At 45.9% G+C, this 18,055-nt stretch overlaps 1 protein-coding gene and 1 long non-coding RNA gene across 4 annotated transcripts in view; one reads left to right on the forward strand and one right to left on the reverse strand.

Moving 5' to 3' along the window:
• Positions 1 to 18,055, reverse strand: part of KIAA1958 — a 74,203-nt gene that overhangs the window by 44,907 nt on the left and 11,241 nt on the right. The window lies entirely within an intron of this gene.
• Positions 7,019 to 16,599, forward strand: LOC310889666. Its single transcript, XR_014576708.1, has 2 exons — positions 7,019 to 13,560; positions 15,032 to 16,599. It is a non-coding gene; the product is annotated as an uncharacterized lncRNA (long non-coding RNA).

The following is an 18,055-nucleotide window of genomic DNA, read 5'->3' on the forward strand; positions in this document are numbered from 1 at the left end:
CCTACAGTTTCCTTTTAAAATCCTCAAAAAAACACTTGGAGAAAAGAGCTGCAAGAAAGAACAGACTTGAAAAAAAAATACAAGGAACAAAGATGGCAGATTAATCTATGAACTGGCTTGTATCCAACTGTGCATAACAGATCATATGCATTTGAGTCCCTAATAAAGTTCCTAGACAAGACTTTGATGAGACATAGAAGAGACGGGAACATGAAAGCTGCCCTAGAGATGAGCCAGTAAAAGCAAGGATTTGCATTCAAATGTAAACCAGTCAGAATACTGGGTAACACCCTGTCATCGTCAGCCAGTGGATAAAAAACCTATAAATGCTCCATCCAACTATTTGCTAATTTTTCTATTAACCCTGGGCACATTTCTAGCTGCGAGCCTCTAACATATTATAATGAAGCAGATTGGATTATCCTAACATTTAAATCAAGGTTTAAAACAGATGACGTTCTAAAATTACTGAGGTATGTTCCCTGAGAGTGCCCAAAAGAGATCAAAGCCTCACGATGCTGTGCCAGCATACAGGTGAGAGCGGGTCACAATCCCAGAGGGCGAGCAGCCAGACCTGCTGCTGCTCCTGAGGGAGAAACCAGGCTGTGGGACATGATGTGATGCAGAGGTCTCAGGGACAGAGCCCACCTTGGCCATTCTGCACTGGGTTTTGAAAGCCGGGAGGTCTGAGCTCAGTGGGACCGAAAAAAAAAAAAGGCTTAAAGATTTGTCCGTGGAAAAGGTCCCTTTGACCTTGGTCAGTTCAACAAACCCAGGTCCCAGTTCTTAATGGCATGATGTAGTCAAAGGGATGAAGAGGCACTTGGTGGGGTTTTCAGAGTCTCTACAGGCATGTAAACAACCATAAAAATCTGTCCACGAGTGTTTAATAACATGTCAAAGCCTCAGACACCAAGTTCCAATGCTTTGGCCACATAAACTAAATTCATGTTCACATGCAAGCACAGTTCTTACTAACTGCACCACCAGTGCAAGATTTGGAATGTACAAGATGGAAATTTAGGGATGGTTCACAATTAAGAAACAGAGAGAATGCCTGAAGCATTCATGTTTTGCATACAAGACACGCTGGTGGTTGGCACACCGAGGAAAACTTCTGAAAAAGAGCTCTAGCAAGGACGAATCTCAAGAGACTCAAGAGCCCTCACTTACTTCCTCCTGGAGATTCAAGAACACAAACGTAGCCTTTGGACAACCAAAGTTCACAGCAACACGCTACTTACACTGCTGAACATCTGGAAGAGCAAATAAAAACAAGGCTATATCCCCTGTGACCACTGAAATCGAAATAGTGTGTACAAGAAAAAACATGAATATATACTTATGGCACTGCACCTCTTTATTAAGGTCTGCTCTCGCTGCGATTCATTTGAACTGGATCTAGCACACCAAACAGAAGAGGAGATTCCTTCCAAAATCACCCGTTCCTGTTCGTATTGTTTCACTTCATGATTAAAGTGAGAAATGGACATAGACAAAATGCACGCTAGTACAAACAACTGAATAAAAGTGATTGCAAACAAGACAGTAATTTACTTTTAAGGTACATACTTCAAAAGCACACCAATAAACTCTTTAAAGAAATGCATCCAGATAAACTTCTTATTCTCTCCAACGATAACAGAAGAAAAAATTCAAAACATAAATCTTTCCATCTGTGGTATCCCAGACTTTCTCTTCTCTTGCCAATTAAAAGACAGACAATAACCCAAAATATTTTCAAAAACACAGCAGGTTTCAAAGATACCAGAAGATATTTTACTATATCAACTTGATAGTATTTCCAACTACTTCTCTTCTCAGACTGCATTTGTTCCAGGCTTTGAATGGAATTAATATAAAATATACAGCCATTGCATCATTCAAAAAAAGAAAAAAAAAAAAGAAACCTTTATAAACTTTATCCCATAAAAGAGCCAAAATGTCATACCCTATACTCATTCCAGGGACGTTGGTATAATTTCTTTTACTCTCTAAAGATATGAATAACCTATTAGCAATTAATTACAAACACTAAAAAATATGCCAAGAAGAACTGAAGATCGCAGTCTAGGTAAGACAGGGCTTTCTAACACAAGTAATTAATAATCTAATTTTTGTTGAACGTTTTCAGTAAGAACACACATACATTAGATATCCAATCACCCAACAGTGTCACAGCATGTGTTTGCACTTGTAGCCAGCCAGGTCTCTCACACAACAGACATGACTGTTGATGCAGATTCAGCAGTTTTCTGGGCACATATTGTTCGGAGGGAGAAATCAGAACCTAAAAGGGCTATTTTGGAATTACCCTGAGCAATGGCATAGACTCTTATTTATAAATTAGAAACCAAACCAAAAAAAAGAAAATGTGAGAAAGAACATGCTGCCATGAATACATGGACTATGCGTACTGAACTTCACGAACCAACTTTCTCAAATTTCTGCCAATGTTTTTACAAAAGCACTTGTTTGGCAATGAGCTTGGACTGCTTCATCTTCTTTCAGAAACAGCTGTTCCAGTCAGAGCTGCTGCTGTTACAGTGAATCCAAAAGAAAATCTGCACTGTGTGTTTTTGCATTCATGCCTTGCACCATCCTCAAGATGTCTACAAGCACAGCTTGACTTTTTCCAATTGCAGACCTTTAGTGAGAGAGAGATGGTGGGGTGCACAGTGAAATTTCTGCCACCAAGCTCAGCAGAGGGGGTACCTCTCTCTGGATAGCAGTTGCTTTGACCCTGCCAAGGCATGATGTCCTTTCACCCTGCTGTGAATTGCAGCATCCATACTCAGTGCTGCAGCAACCCCAGAAAGAAGCCAGCAGGACAATTACCCCCCTGCCTTGCACCAGAAGTAAGCCTTGTGCTGTTTTGCACTGTCAGCAGTTTGCCTTTGCTCTGCACACATCTCAGAAGCCACTGTCCCACATGCAAGGCAGGAGAAAACAAGATCCACCAGATCTGCTCAGTTCCCTAACCCCGCTGATCCTGCCAGCTTGGTCTAAGGTTTCAACAGCGTTTGTCTACTGCATTTACACTCAAGGATCAGAGAAAGCTGGCACCTCCAGCAGGAGTCCTGTTACACGTACAAAGCCAACAACAGCGCTGCAAAGCAGCCCTGGACAAAGCAGCTCCCCGCACAGGGACTTTGCTGGCGTGTCGAATGTAAGGCCACATTTCACTTGCTGTCCTGCGGAGGCTCGGCATGCCCTTTTCCTAGCTACACAAAAGGTTGGGAGCAATTTCTAACCCACACTCTCCTCTAGCAAAAAAATAAAAAAATAAAAAAAATGATGCCACGCCCTACAGATGAACACATGTAGTCTTGCAGGACGTATAGACATGCCTTTACTTATGTGATCAGCAATTTAGGGACACTGACCACCCTGAAATCACCTTTTCAAATTAAAAACACTTTACAAAGTGGAAACATAAACAGTAAAATGCTGCTTCTGATGGGGCACGAATGCTATCACTTCTGTAACCATGTCTGCTCGTAGTCAGATTACAACAGCCAACGTCAATGAAAACAACTGCACCGAAACAATGTGCCCAAAGGCCTTCCAAAATGCAGGGGACATCTGAGAAGTACGGGCATCTCAAGTTATGTTTATAAAGGGCAAGCTCCACGTCAGTGGCCGGGAGGAGTACCACACAATATTTCAGTGTGGCCCAGCACGAGAGCCGGGGATTGCCCTGCAGAGGAGCAATGTGGCGAGCACTCAGCAGGCACTGCAGCTCCTCACCCGGTGAACGGGGTGATCCCTTGATGTCCCCCCGGGGACGGCTGTGGGTCCTTCTAAACCATCCCTTCTGGCCAGCACCCCTACGAATGCTCCGCCACCACCAGCACCAGCTTCTCCACACTTCCCCCCAGGGCCAGGGGACATTGCCCAGGGGACAACTCCAGCTTGTGACACGTTCCCCTCTGCTAGCTGTAGGAAACAACGTGGACAACACATGGATGGCAACGTCACCAAAAGAGTCATTTGCAAGACCACATGCTCCCCAGGAGGAAATCAGCACATTTTGACCAGGTTCCTTGCCTTTGGCTTGCCACTTCATAGAGCTCAGCAGCAGCTGGAGGCAAAACTGAATGGCTCTGTTCCCGCTTTAGGCACCCTTTACATCACCGCCCTTAGGCCAGCTCAAAACCTGTGGTATGGGCTTCAGTTTGTCCTCGGAGGTGCAGAGGTGACTTGTTAGAATCAGCTTTCGTTCCAAACCACACCAACATCGTATTGCAGTCCAGTCTGACCCTACCGTCACTAAAGAAAGCGAAGCACTCGGGGATGTCAGGGGAAATTTAAACTCCTTGCTGCCTGCCAGTTTGGAACAAATGGACCCAGTAATACTTCTGAAACAGATAGGAAGAAAAACAAAGCCTCGCAGTGCGTTTTACAACGCTTGTGTTTAGAATAGCTGTGCAACACGAGAACAAAGCTGCCAAAGACAAAAAGGCAAGAAAAGGAACACTCTTGGCTGCACACTTTTAAAAGATGACAGATAGGGAAAGGGCAGTCAAAAGATGTCTCTCTTTTCTCCCTCTGCAGCACAGCCACGCAAGTTAAATGTTTCACAGCTGAGAGCACCATGGTTGGTAGCCAGCCATTAAATAAAAGTTACACACAAGTAAGGCTCCTGGTTGCTCATGTCTGGAGCCCCGTCCAATGGAGGGAGTAGGAAGAGGAGAGAAAGAAAAAGAGCAGTACCTGGGACAAACACATTGTCAGGCAGGCAGCGCTGGTTCTGTACCAGAAACTCAAGGTGACACCTGAGCCAAGCCTCTGAAGACGCAAGAAATGCAGAAGCAGCCCTCTCTCATTGCCCTCCAGCACACGGAGATGGTTCAGGCCATGGACAAGGGGTGCAGGAGGGAGGTGGGCACCCACCACAGGAGCACGGTGTAGATCCGAACCACAGTCAGAGCTGGGCAGCTGCCCCTGCTGGGCTGGGAGGGCAGCATCTCCTGGGGCTCCCTGTTGTGGCATTGCTCTCTGCGGGTATTTCTCGGTTCCATGGTTTAATGACAACCAGCTCAGTTCTGCTACCTAGGGACTGTTTTTAATGCCAGTAATACATGGTGTCTATTACACCAGCAATTACATTAGGAAAAGAATGACTTCATATATAAATGTCAGCAGAAAGCTCCAAAAAGCAAAACCCAGAAATATTTTAACTAAATGTCTGTGAAGAACACAAGTGGTAACGTTACTAGTGGACTGAACTCTTCAGTGAAACAGAGCAGTAACTTAACCTTTTAGACCAATTTAATAACTGCTATTAAGAAATCCAGCCCTTACCCAACTAACTTACTCACTGCCAGTTTCAGCAATGCTCATGGGTGCCTGCAACTTTCCCAGTGCTTCCTCAGCCCCAGCAACGCCAGCAGTCCTGCCATCAGGCATAAAGGCACGGAGAAGCGAGCGAGATGCACAGAGGGACTGGAGGAAGCAGAGATGAAGGATTCACACCTGGCTAAACTCCACCAGATCCATCCAGCCCCGGTAGCCCCCTGGCACATGTAGCTGCTGTGCATGCCGCAGCCAAGGGAGATTTCCAGTTGGGCAAAGCCATTCGCCGGATGCCGAGCGACGCACAGCGAGCACGCTGGCTTTGTTTTCCTTGCACCCCCCCACTCACACCACGCACGCCTCTGTGCTGTCTGTGATGAACACAGGTAAGACGTACATCCCTCGTGCCACAGGCTGCACAGTCTTGAAATTCGGGGGGAATTTTGTTCAGGATGCTAGAGCAAGAGCCATGCTGCAGAGCGGAAGCAGCAGGGAGCTCTCGTGGTGAGCAGTGCATGCAGAGTCCCATAAAATTAAATTCACGAGGCTCGTAAAACTTCTCAAACCAGCCTTACCATAGAAAATCAAGGATTGCCCTTTACGGCAGTTTTGAGACAACCTTGTGTGCTAACTGTGAAGAAGAAGCTGGCAACCAGACAGGCCATGGGTTTCGTTTACAGCAGCAAAAGTTCCCGAAAAACTGCTCTCCCCAGCAGGCTGCAACTTCCCACTCTCAGCCCACCCAGCCCCAGCATGCACCACAGAGACCTTTACGAATTCAAAACATTTGAGCACAAACAGCACTTTCTCAGAACAAACACCACGCCTCGCCCCAGGTGACACGTGGCCACTGTCTGCCTGCTCCCGTTACTCCGCGCCCCCCTAGCCGAACCACCGAAGGCATCCCATGAGGAAAAGGGAAAAGCCTTTCTGCTGCTGTCAGCAAAATGCAGACACACAGGCAGCCAGGTAGTCTGCATGCTGCAGGTGCAGTGGAGCACGTGAGGTCCATGTGTGCCAGGCGAAGCAAGCTGCATTTCCTGAAGAGCATCAGACAGCGCCGCACAGCTCTCCTATTGCCACCACTTTTTATTTTTTCCTTTGTCCCTTTTGGCTGCATAGTCCCAATCTTCCCAAGTTTCCACTTCTCCAAGCAATCACTAAGGTACCCCAAAAATCACTATGGTACCCCAAAATACACTGTTTAGTGTTATTCCCTGCTGTTGCTAGAAAAACCTATTGCTTTCTCCCTTCCTAAGGGGAAGGGTGTTTGTGTCTCACTTCTGCCACGATCCCAGCCCTCGCAGACAAGACAGCCAAGAAAGCAAACTGCAAGTGCAGGTTACTGCTCAATAACCAGGACAGCTCATGGTGTTGTGCAGGTGCAGACTGGTATTTAATCATTTATGTCCCCCCTCTTTTCTCTGTACATGCTGGGAGGCCCGCCCAGAAGCAGCCATCTTCACATGACTTTGGAGACGATGAAAGCCCCGGCTGCTCTCAGTGGTGCAGCTGGGAGGGTACAGGTAGTCCATCCTCTGGTTTGGGCCTCCCTGACCTTGTTGGACCGCCAGTCCTGCAGCCCCAATTCTCGCAGACTGTGGCTTTGTGCTTCGGTAACAACCCCAGTTTTGGGGTGCTGAGGTGGCAGCGGTGAGCACAATGTCTTCCTTTAATCGAAAACCTGACACTGCTGGGCAAGCTGAAAAAAACAATCATGATTAAGAAAAAAGCCTGTGATACGCAGGTCTTATCCTTGCATTCTGTCTTGGGGAACTCGCTGGCAAACACAAGCAGAAGGGTTGCACAGCTGTAGCCCAATGCAGCGACATCCTGCCTCCATCCTCTGGAGCTTCACAGGTAAGGTGGAATACCAGGACCATTGCACAAAAGCTGCCAACTACTCACACAAATCTTGATTTTTAACGGCAGAACTACAGCACCAGCAAAGAAGGCAAATTACCCAGAAAGCACTACTAAAGCCACTGTTTACAAAATGAAAGCTGTTCCGAGGCAACTCTTGTACAGAAAGTCCAGACAGCACCATCCTACCCTTTCCACACGCAGACACAGTATCTGATACCAAGCAGATGGTGGTAGTATCAGGTGTCTGCTGTACACTTATATCTGATACAATAAATAATACACAACTAATGCAAAATATCAGTTTCATTCTGCTCCTAGTTACTTGAGACTGCGCTGCATGCATTACCTTATCTCCAGCTAAACGCAACACATCTGCCCAAACCCATCACTGAAGACTGAATTAAATTTCCTTGGCAGTAATATTATTATATATGCAGCATGTTTATCTAGTGCTGTCTCTTCTATTTTATATCTTAAGTGTCTTGAAAATGTAAAAGCAATTCAATTTGCCGCCTACTCAAATACTTTCTACCAGACAATCTAATGGGTCAAACCACGTGAAAAATGGTAATGCCATTTTCTTTCGTCAGTCCCATGAAACCAGCAAAAATAAACAGCACCCAAAAACCAAAGAACCATTGTTTCTCAAACAGCATGTTGTATCAGCAGAAATTTTACTTTGACATCCTTCTGAATTCCTCATAGTATAATTATTAACAGAGCGAATTATTTTTGAAAAATCATCTCGCATGGACAGAGAATAATTAAGAGTTAAGTAGCACAGCACTTAAACAAATGTAACCAGATAGGATTATGCTTGCATAACAGTCATGAGGGAAAACTGCTAGCCCCTGAAGGCTGTGAGAGTCCTTCAAAGCAGTCAATAAACAGAGAGAAAAGGCGACTCATTCAGATGAAAATGACCCGTATGACTTAATTTACTTGACCTTCAATACAGGTTCAACAAGATAGCTCGTATCATAGAGAGCAGGTATTATTTCCCACAAAAGCAGTATGCAATGGGAGCAGCAGACCCACCCTGTGAGAAGGAGCTTGCCAAGCAGAGGGCTTTGTGTTAGCCTTGGGGCCTGGGTCCAACTCTTCCCGTTGCTAGCCAGCTGGGAGGAAGCTTTCACACCACAGAGCACTGCAGACCTCTGCTTAACCTGGTCCCAAAAGCACATACACTGGGACATCAGCCTGGACAAAAAGTCCATACAAGACTGTAGGAAACTCTCACTGCACCTCAAAACTCTGGAAGACTGACAATCCACGCAAAACCCAGAGGAGCAACAGGTCCATCCACACAAGAGCCCCATCCCTCTGTGTGTCCGGGACTTCTTGACCTATTTCACTTCCCAAGGCTACCGATATCTGCGTTAATTTTACAGGAAGGTCTTGTAGCACTGCCAAGGGAACCAGGTGGGTCCTTGAAGCCATTCTACTGACTTGCCAAGGCAATCCCAAGCCCTGAAAATGACACTGTGAGGGCCAGGGCAAAAATGCATTTGAGCGAAGAGCCCATTTCCCTCCTCCAGAGAGGAGACCAAGAGCCGTGCACAGGTGCTCCCCTACCTCCTTACCCAGGGGCACAGCAAAGTCTCTGTTGTTGACCTGGGGAGGAAAGGAAATTTGCACTGATCATCCCCATGTCTACTGATGGGCTAGCATCTACCAATAAAAAAAACAAGGCAGAAAGAAAAAAAAAGACTGGCAACTCCCTTGGAACATGTCAATTAAGGTCAACGGCCATTAGCAGCGGGAAAAGGGCATCTGATGAAAGGGGTATATAAAAAGAAAAATACAGTGCAACATTACAGATCTAGCTCCAGCTGTGCCAGCAGGAACAAGAAAACCTGGCTTGCAGCACTGCAAAGCATTGGCAAGCGGTGAAATTCACAGGTAGAAGCAGCCAAGGAATGACGCCAACCAGCTGATGTGTAGATGTCTTCACTCAGACTTTATGGTTTTAATTGCACCAGTACAATAGTATTGCATCAACACTAATGAAGTAAAAGAGAGCAATTTGCTTGGGTCTTATCTCCATAATTAGCATATTCTTAGTGCCCAGTGTGAACCTCACAGACACGGGCAGGGCACCAACAACAGATGTGGATGTCCACACAGGGAACTGATGCAACGAAGGAAACCATCACCTCTCACTGAAGGAGAGAGAGCAACTTCTCCTCCAGAAGAGAATTGTATTGCTGAGCCCAAAGCGCGACTCCCAAGATTCTCAAATGTACATAAACACACGAGATTCATCCCTCTTTGTTTCATAAAGCCTACTGAAGTGGTTCCAGGTTTTTATTTCCCCCATCTTAATCTTCACAATGTTATCACACCTAAATACCTCTGCACCAGCTAAATGGTCTGTAAACTAAGCTAATCAAACACAGCAGAGCAGTTTAATCAGTATCTAGGAGGTCAGTAGAGGCAAAGACAGTTTTAGAGATGCCTGACTGGAAAGAGGTCACCTACCGTTAAAGGGTTAATGATCCGACAGGAAAGTATTGAATGTTAAAAAAAAAAATATGCAATGGGTAATAGTGCATATCTTCACTATATGGCACTGAGCTGTTATTTCTCCTTGACTCCCGGCTAGACCAAAACAAATTTTAGCCATCTTTATGAGACTATACAAACGCATACAGCAAACACAGCGCATTAAAGCAGATGCAGCGTATTGAAAAGAGCTCAATTAAAGTGCAGAATGTTTCTTGCAAATAAAGGGTCAGGTGAGTAACCACCCTCCATATAAATCGCCTGATGTTGTGTCCCAGTAAAACTCCACTATCCTGTGGAGCTGTTCCCAAACAGGACGTATTTGTGATGTGTGGCATAATGTATTTTTTTTTCAATTCAAAAGAAATTGTAAAACCAAATTTACAATTTTTTAATTTATCTCTCTGCCAGAGAGCTTTTTTGTACATGTGAATGCATTACTAAGAAGGGCTGCTGTACATTTCCATACTGAGATCAGTGTCAGTGCTTTTGAATAGATTATCTAACCAGACAAAAAAAAAAAAAAAAAAGCTAGCTGAAAGGAAAACATATTCACAGACAATTTGGGAAAAGCACAGGAAAAAATGCACTAACATTGCTTAGAATTTGTAAGCATTCATTGACTAATGCTTGTGTTTCAGGAAGGATCACCCGCCTGTGTTTTGCTGGATTGCACTGTAAAATCCAATATGCCATAGGGCCATTCCTTCACAGTATTTATGACAAGCAAGTAAACATGACCAGGGCAAGACAAGGGGAAAAATTTACATACTGTGTATATATATATATGTGTGTGTGCATGTGGGTGTGTGCGCTTTTATAAATATATATATATAATTTCCTGGGTTTCTTCACTTGTCCCTGTAAAAAACACCTTCTCTCCCTAGAATCAAGACAGATTTACAAAAATCTAAGAATCTGACCCAGTTCTCCCTGGCCAAAATGTCTTCATCAGTGGCCAGTATTTCAACCAGACCCCACTGCCCATTCAGCAAACACTCAGCACCATGCCTGATTTGCAGGCTGATGCCATGCACCAGGTCAGACACCGGGGGTGGGGTCCAGCTTGTTTAATTCGTAATACTCACTTCAGTGAAAATATGCCGTTTACAATGTCTTAGCCACACGCTGCTATGAAGTGAACCTGTGTGCAGAGAACTGAAAGAGATTTTGGACACAAGTTCTGAGCATGAGTTTTCTAACACGCTTTGATTTAGGGGGCACAAGTTCGAAACTTGCACTGAAAGTCTACACTTGAATACAACTTAAAATCCAGAAGATTTGGAAATTATCAAGCTGATGGGGGATATTTAATGTTCATGTTTTAAAGACAACATTTCTTTGTCATTGATTTGGCTCCACAAGAGTTATCTGTATTTTTTTGGAAATCAAAGATGGAAATGTTAAACCTGAATGGCTGGTGTGTGAATCAGCGTCAGTTTTCAAGGGCGAGTCAGGATTCAACAGAGCTGGAGGATTAACTGGAAATGACAACTGTTAATTTTCATATCTTTTATGGTTAGGAGGAAGCATGGGGCAAGTGCAAAAAAGGTACAGAGAAAATAGATTTATAGCACACAATGGCTGCTTTTGGGGGACACCTCACAGCTGACCGAAAGGTCAGAGCTACAAGAGCCCCAAAATTCAGTGAGGCTGCCACGCCAGAGTGGGCTGGGGAAGCTCAGCAAGCTGCAAATCACTGCAAATCACTGCAAATCACTGTCCGCAGCTGGTGAGAACCTGGAGGTTTGAAACCATATTAACAAGGTAATCTGACAGAGATTTGGGCAAGAACAAAGTGTTCATTGAAATGGGATACTCATAAAGTTACACTTTGCTAGGATTCTTACATCTGGCACAGTCTGTACCAAGCACTTTACAGAACAGTTTCAATAGTAGTTTACTGTTTGCACAATAAATGCTTGCCTCTTGGGTTTAAAACATTTAATGCTGAGTCTGCATGACCTAAGTTTGGTTTTATAATTACAGATAAGAAGGTTAAATATGTTCTAACCAAAAAGAAAAAAGAAAAAGAAAGTAGACATGATTTTTCCTCCTAACAGGGCTAAAAAAAAGACAGTATGAAATTTAAATTTCAGACAGGAAATATTCACTTTCCTAGTTAAATGTGAAAAAAAAAAAAGAGAGAGACTCCATAAAAAGCTTTCAGTTACTATAAGATCTGAGCAGATATTTAACCTCAGAGTGTACAGCAGCATGACCTAGTATGACTGTGAACTGCTGCAGGGGGACAACTTGCATGATGGAGAACAGAAAATGCTCAACTAAAAGAGTACATTGGAGTCTTCTGAGCAAAAGTGGCTCAACAGCGAGGATCAAAATATCACCGACTAAACAGAAGGAAAACTGTCAGCTTCTACATTTCAAGAATAGTTCATTAATCTTGTTCCATCCTGCAATATTTTGCAAATTCTAAGCTATGACATTTGGAGTGTTACCAGCTAAAATATGCTGGCTCCTTCTGGTGTGTTGCAACCAATTTTGAAAACTATCACAGGGTGATAAGGGTTTTCTACACAGCTTCAGGAGAACACTTTGCGGGGAACATAAATACATCCTCTTCTCTCCGTATGTAGCCTGCAGAGACACCACGAGCACAGAATCACGGTACGCAGCTGCGTGATTAGGGAGAGGAAAGAAGCAGCAGAGCCAAGAAGACACTGCAACGCCAAGTGCCTACCAGACCCGCATGGCTCTCCCTCGTGGAGGCTGTCGTGCTGGAAACTCCCTGTGCACATCAGCAAGGACATAGCCCAGCTAATGTGTGGGAACACAGAGCCCTTGTGTTATTGAGGGCATTCAAAGCTCCAGAGGTAACTTCGGTACGTAAAGAGGGCCTGCAGGAAAGATATTGAGGGGCTCTGCACCAAGGCCTGTACTGACAGGACAAGGGGTAGTGGCTTTAAACTGAAAGAGGGGAGATTTAGACAAGATATCAGGAAGAAGTTCTTCACACAGAGGGTGGTGAGGCCCTGGCACAGGCTGCCCAGAGGAGCTGTGGGTGCCCCATCCCTGGAGGTGCCCAAGGCCAGGCTGGATGGGGCTTTGGGCAGCCTGGGCTGGTGGGAGGGGTCCCTGCCCACGGCAGGGGGTTGGGAGCGGGTGAGCTTTAAGGTCCCTTCCAACCCAAACCATTCTGAGATTCCATGATACACACCTTTTCACACACACACACACACACCCCTCTCATTATTTCATATTAAAAGTATCAATTTTTAGGTTGTCTTTCCTCAGCCCTTTTGGGAAGTGTCCATTATACTCTCACTCTAGCTTCCTACATAGGATGGATTTAATCGTGATACAGAAATCCCTGAACAACAGGGCTCCACTAGCACACAGATCTGCCCTACGGGCACATGCCCATTTAACCTCTTTTTGAGGCCTTCCCTCAGCAGAGTCACCATCTTTCCTCAAAGGCTATCCTAGAGCTTCATCAGGCAATTTCTTGTAAACATTTTGAAGCTGAGCCCCAATCATCCTTCCTACTGACAGCTGTCTCTGGTCCCATCCACCCTGCCCATGGAGCAAAGTGACTCCCTCCCTCCTTGCACAGCACTTGCGTTTCATTTTCCTGAAATTTTTTTTTTTGCCCACAACATTACCGCCCAACCTGTGATTTCAGCACTCGTCTCACCCTACCACAGAGCAGAAGCCTGCATTTTAAACCTCGTTGCTATCGTTTTCAGCCCAGATGTCCAACCTGCTGAGATGGTTTTGAAATGTGACTCTCTGTTCCCACGTCTTCTGGCCACGTGTTACCCGCAGAAGCAACACGGACACTCATGGCTCCTTCCACCACGGCACTCTGGAAGGCGCTGAACAGGACCGGGAGCAGGTCAGAGCCCAGCAGAACCGCTGCTCACCCACCCAGTAAGTCAGGCACCTTCTCTGCAGGGCCTATCTTTTCTCTGTTACCTCACCTGACTACGGAATAGGATGGAATAGAATAGAATATGTATAATGATAATAACAATATATATATTAATATATATAATGCTATATATACTCTGACATAGACAATAATGACATGATACAACATAATAAATACATAAAATATACTATTGCATGTGAAATATATATCTAAACATAATTTTTATATATTTATATACTTGTATATTATGCACATATATATATGTGTGTGTATATATATATATATATAATCTATATATATATTTATATTATATATATAATCTAACCACATTTATTATTTTGGGTAACTACTGGGCAAACCATTAAGTGATTGCCCAAAACATCTTATAAACTCCCCAGCCCTTGATCATATGGAAATTTCCACCCACAAATTGGCTGGGTTCATTAGGGGCATATTAGGAACTTTGTTTTTGGGAAGGGGGGTGGAGGGAGCAGAGGTGTTTGGCAGCGGCAGCCACAACAGCAGACCCCACCAACAGCTTTTATTAGCTGCAGCGTCCTCGATTACAGACAAGCACACCTCCACGCAGGGGAAACGCTGCTGCCTCTCATACTGAAGACGACAGACAGCAATGCGGAGCCTAAACCCATCATGGTGCCTGGGTTTAGGCACTAACAATCTTTAAGACAAGATGGGTTAATATGCAGTCAGGTACCAGACTTTTAGAGACTGCTTCTGCCTGGGCAAAGAAGGAATTGTGATGCAAACTGCTAGATCATCGATGACTTTTCTTTCACTGGCCTTAAGCCGTGGAAGGATAGCCACCCATGGAATTAATAAATTCAATTGCCACTGGCTTTACCCGTATTTTGAAAAAAACACTACAGAAGATAACGATGATATGGATACCTTTCCTGCCTATTTCTTTTGTTAAAATACTGCTGTTGATAGGTGGAGAGATGAAACAATAAAGCCTCCAAACTATAGTGCTGGTCATTCAAGAAAAGAAAACTACTTCTCATCCAGTCCAGTTGCCAAAGCTGAGCAACACATGGATTTGGATGTCTGCCCACTGCTACATGTCTATATTCCTGGTTTTTGGCTTGGTTTTTTTTGTTTTTTTTTTTTTTTTCTGCTTGATTGCCCACTCTGACCACAAACACCCACTTTACTGACCATCACTGAGGAGAATAATCAGGCAGGTCATACAAAAAAAAAAAAAGATAAATTAAAGAAATAAACAAAACTGGAAAGAAAAGAGGAGAGGCATCTCTTGCCCTCCCCACCTTATCCCTTCCAGTTATATTAGGTATTATTTATAAACTGCTTATGTAAAACATTTTAGGTATAGCGACTGCTTTTAGAAAACTATGACTTTGAACTCAGGCATTGGAAATAAAAACTTGCAGAATGTCACAGGGATCACTCTCTGAATACCACGAATCTAATCCTGTGATTTCGTACTTACAGGAAAACTTTTGTTCCTGTAGCTTTTCCCAGGACTAAAACCCTAGGATGCCTGGGTCCAACAGGGTTCATGTGATGTTTCTGAGCTAACACCAGTCAAGTGAACGGACTGCTGCAGATCCTGCCGTTCGCTAAACAATTAACAGGGAAAGGGAACGGAGTAGTATGAAGGGACTCTCCAGCAACACAGTGGCTTTGATAAAACCAGAAAATGTGGAAAACACCCGTAATTGAGAATAAGAACAGCCCCGGGATGATGGGAAATAACTTGCTTGTTTGCACACACAACCACCAGCCACAGAAAAGGCACACAAAGCTCAAACACACCCGAGAACGGGGATGGGTCCTTCTCACCGACCGCTTCTCAGCAGAAAGCACGTCACCGAAAGGCACCTGCTTGCACCACCCCAGCAGGATCAGCGGCGGTACGCTCCCACCGCGCTGAGGGCATCTCCTGCCTTCCTTCTGCCTCCATTTACACTGCTCGGGCTGGGACAGGCATATGAACAAGTCCCTGCATTTACTTCAGGGCCCGGGATCGCCAAACAAGAAAAATGCAGACAATCAGCAGCCAGCCGAGGGTCTCATTAGGGAATCCGTGCGGTGTACTCGTTTCCTAGGAAACGACGGAGCGGGCTGGCACACTGCAATTTCTGTCTTGCGAGAGAATTCGCCAATCCTGCCGGTAAATAAAGTTCATAAATCAACAAATCAGAGCCAAGGTCAAGTAACTGGAGATGAAGCAGTCGTGCTCCACGGGTCTTCCTCATTATAAGCGGGAGTGAGATAGGAGTCTTTCAAGTTCCTTTCAGCTATTAGGCAGATCTATCAAGGAAACTTGACTTACACTACCACCCCTTTTAACGCATTTTTCACAGAAAAGGGAACTGGAGGAGCTGACAAAAATCGTCACTGCCGCGAAGCCGCTAACCTTCACCTCGCCCTGTTTTACTCCGCAGCAAGGAGCGCAGCCGTGACCTTTGAAAGCAGAGACGTATGCGCAGCTCGTCGCACTTGAACTACCAGAAGCGCAGCAATCCTCGAGAGGACTGACTGCCGCACACGTTCCCGGGAAGCACCTCATGAACAGCAGCCGACCTCCACACCCCTCTGTGAGCTGCACCAGGCAGGAATACCCCTCCTTGAGCGCAGGTACAGGAAAGCAGCAGGGAAACGGGTGCTGGGACAGATTTTCCTGGCTCCACACCCAGCCTCTCGCACCTCTGCCCTCCTCTGCAGCCGACGGGAGGCAGAGGGGCGCGAGGCCAGGAGGCTGAAAGCGGCAGGGATCCTCCAGCAAGGGTGCTCCTGGCCGCTGCTGAGCGCTAACGAGGAAAACTGGAGCTGCTGGGGAAACTTGGTGACTGCAAATCCGTTTGTTAGCACCACCTAAATGACATCGTGCCATGCTGTTGAAACTTTTGACATGTTTGGTTGTAGGAAACCTCCTGGTGTGGTACCAAGACCACAAGGCACAGATGCATCAGCAGAAGACAAGATGAGCAGAGGACAACGAGATCAGCAATATCACTATAAATTTGCTTAAGAAAAAAAAAAAAACCAAAAAACAACAGCACACCAGCTTGGGAAGTATTTGGCTAAGAAGTATTCGAGCTGTTACATTTTTCCACAATTTTTGGAATACCTCCTGTAAACCAAGGCATCTCAGTGGAAGACAAAGAAGAGCTACATCACACCGTTTGTACGAGCTCCTGGTAACACCAGAAGGAGTAACTCCGCTGCACGCCTCTCTCACAGCGAGCTTTACGCTGCATGTGTGAGCCACCAAACACCTTCTGTTAATATTTTGTTCGCAAAGCATCTTTTTACTAGTTCCTACCTCTCTATTACTCCTCTGGGTGCCAAGCAGGCAGACTACCAGGCTGGTTTGTTAGTTCACCTTCAGTGGATCTCAGAGAGCTGACAGGCTTCAGCACAAGGCTGAAAAATGGCTTTTTGCTGGGCGTCACGGGCAGAGAGGAAAGAGGGTGAGCGGGTACCACGTACCCAGGCTCCCCGTGGGACAGCAGGTGAGTGCCTGAACCATGCAACTCCTGGCCTCCAAAGTGGGCAGAAAGAGGTTCAAAATGCAAAAATCAGCCCGAGACAACCATCAGATCTGAGCACACGGTGGCTCGGTGTGGCTGCTGGCGATGCCGGCCGGCTGGTAAGCTGCCTGCACCAATGATGCACGTGGCTGTGGGCAGGCGCGCAGCCCCAGCGTGGTGCTGGCAGGGGTTATTAGGTTAATTGCAGCACCACGCGAATACAGCCCAGCTGGTCTGGGCGCTGAATTACACGGAGGGGAAGGAAAGCAACCGGGGAGGTGAGGGGGGCAACAGGAACTGGTCACTCCTGACCTGAAACGACCTTTTTGGGGATGCTCTGTTTGAAGAGGAAAAAAGTTAAGGAAAATAAACCTGGTCCCTGACCTGAAAAGTTACCATCAAGGCAGTAGCAAAGGGATGCGATAATTTGATTTATGCAAATTCTGACTGCTGCTAGCAAGCATGCCGGAGGCTTGGTCCCATTTCTCTTCAGATCAACAGAAAAAAAAAACCACTGCTGTCCCCGGCAGTCCGAGGGAAGCTTCAGCATCATCCATCACAATTTTGGCACTGCAGCCACCCTCGCACAGATTGCGTTTCCGAGGAGGGTCGCGGGGGAATGGAAGAGGAGGCAGGCAGGGGCAAACTTCACAGACTGGCAATCCGAACGCTGGAAGTCGGGCGTACACGCAGGGCTTCGTTTCCACCCGGCGCATTGTTTTGTTTCCGTGAGGGATCGCCTTCATTCACTTGAAAGGAAAACAGCCTCCCTCCGCATCCCGCGCCGCCTCGCCGCCGGCTGCTTTTGGGGGACGTGGGTCGCCCGGAGCTCCCACATCCGCACCGCGATCGGACAGGAAAGCAGGGCTGCCTGCCCCCCGAAACCCACCCACGGAGGGCTCCGCGGACCTCCCCACCGCCCCCCTGCCCTCAACCATCCTCCCCCAGCCTGTCCCACTGCCTCCCTCGCCAAAACCCA

The sequence above is a fragment of the Anser anser genome (genome assembly GCF_964211835.1).
Source record: "Anser anser genome assembly, chromosome: Z".
In the NCBI taxonomy this organism is placed as follows: Eukaryota; Metazoa; Chordata; class Aves; order Anseriformes; family Anatidae; genus Anser; species Anser anser.